The sequence below is a fragment of the Salvia splendens genome, chromosome 13, assembly GCF_004379255.2.
Source record: "Salvia splendens isolate huo1 chromosome 13, SspV2, whole genome shotgun sequence".
NCBI classification, from domain to species: domain Eukaryota; kingdom Viridiplantae; phylum Streptophyta; class Magnoliopsida; order Lamiales; family Lamiaceae; genus Salvia; species Salvia splendens.
The window spans coordinates 3,077,131-3,078,642 of NC_056044.1; the positions used below are offsets into that span (position 1 = coordinate 3,077,131).

General features: G+C 37.4%; 1 long non-coding RNA gene across 1 annotated transcript; it reads right to left on the reverse strand.

Annotated features, from left to right (window-relative positions):
- LOC121761610 lies at positions 1-826 on the reverse strand. The gene is made up of 2 exons (XR_006042049.1): positions 492-826; positions 1-417 (listed from the first exon to the last, which is right to left on the reverse strand). It is a non-coding gene; the product is annotated as an uncharacterized LOC121761610 (long non-coding RNA).
- Positions 827-1,512: the final 686 nt, after the last annotated feature.

Consider the following 1,512-nt stretch of genomic DNA (forward strand, 5'->3'; position numbering starts at 1 on the left):
TTGATCCCAAAAAAAAGATTGATTCGAAAATCACACCTCCTCAGCCCACGTTAGAAAAACCGCTCCTCTCTTCCATGAATCTCTCCCATATCTATCAACCACCTCCTCTCTATAATATTCCCTTCACAAATCAGTTTCTTCATTCTATAAAAAAAAATCTGAAAAAAATAGAGAGAAACCGAGACTCCAGTTTGATATGTGGTTGTCTATCCAACAAAGGTAATTTCTTCACAATCCCATGAATACGAACCTCCATATTTTAATTCCATGATACCAATTCTTGAAATCACAGTTGAGAAGAAATAGTTCGAGTAAGAGAGCCGAGAGTCCCCAAATTGTTTTCCTGCAACTCTTTGCAACAAAGGTATACACTTCTTCCACCCCATTCCTATTCCATTCTTGTGCATATCATGAAATCTGAAATAAATCTCTAATCGAGTAAATCGAAGCAACCAAATTAAGAACCGGACATAAATAAATCAAGAACGAACCTTTAATTGGGAAACGGGGCTAATCGGGGAGGACCGAGGCCGCCCAGTGGGCCGACGAAGGAAGTAGCGGCAGTGACCGGTCGATTGGTGCAGTGCGACGGCGATCCGCAGCAGGAAAATTGGAAATCTCGTTTTAGATGTGGTGAGAGAGAGAAGGGTCGGCGAGAGCTTGAGGGCGACGGAGCTTTTATTTCCTATTCATTTTGTCTATATGTTTAAGCTTAACTTGGGAAAGAAATGAGAGAGGATTTGGGGATTCTTGAAAAATCTTGGCGTATTCTGTTTTGAGAAAGGAGGGGGAGAGAATATACGATGAATTGGGAATGGGAGTAATGGATTCCTAAATTGTTTTATTCTTTTAATATTCCTTTTTTTTTTACTTTACAAAGTGGTTTGTGATGAATCATGGTGTACGTGTGTTTAAAGGTGGGAGTATAAAGTTCTTTTATTTCTTTTTGGGTCAACACTTTAATTGTTTTGGGCATGAGTTGTTGTGGGTCACTTTTAATTCTTGGGCCAAATTAATTAAATCCTTGGGCCGATAAATTAGTTGTGGGGAATTATTTAATTAATTTCCGGATAATGTGAAGGTTGAATAATTTATCCCAAGTCCGAAATAGATATATTTTCGAGGAGAAATAATTTCGATGATTTATGCGCTTAAATAATTTTGAGATTTTAATTCGATATCGTGGAGGGAAATACGAGGAGCCAACGGAGGAACTTTAGGCGGCCGCTGAATAATCGAAAACCGAGAAACGAGATAAACGATTTTAATTAGGGTGCATGCATCTTATTTATTTACTTGATTCATTGTGTTAATTTATGTGTTATTTAAATGCTAAAGGTGATTCCTTGCAAGCGAGACGTGATATCAAGGGAAAGAAAATAATTTCGGATTAAGAACTTGAGGTGGGCTTTCTTTTTAAATAAGGGCAATGCCCTAAGTATATTTTTATGTGAAAATGATATGAATATTTGTCATGCCGTGTTTTGTTTTATCTATGGAACCTATCTGATG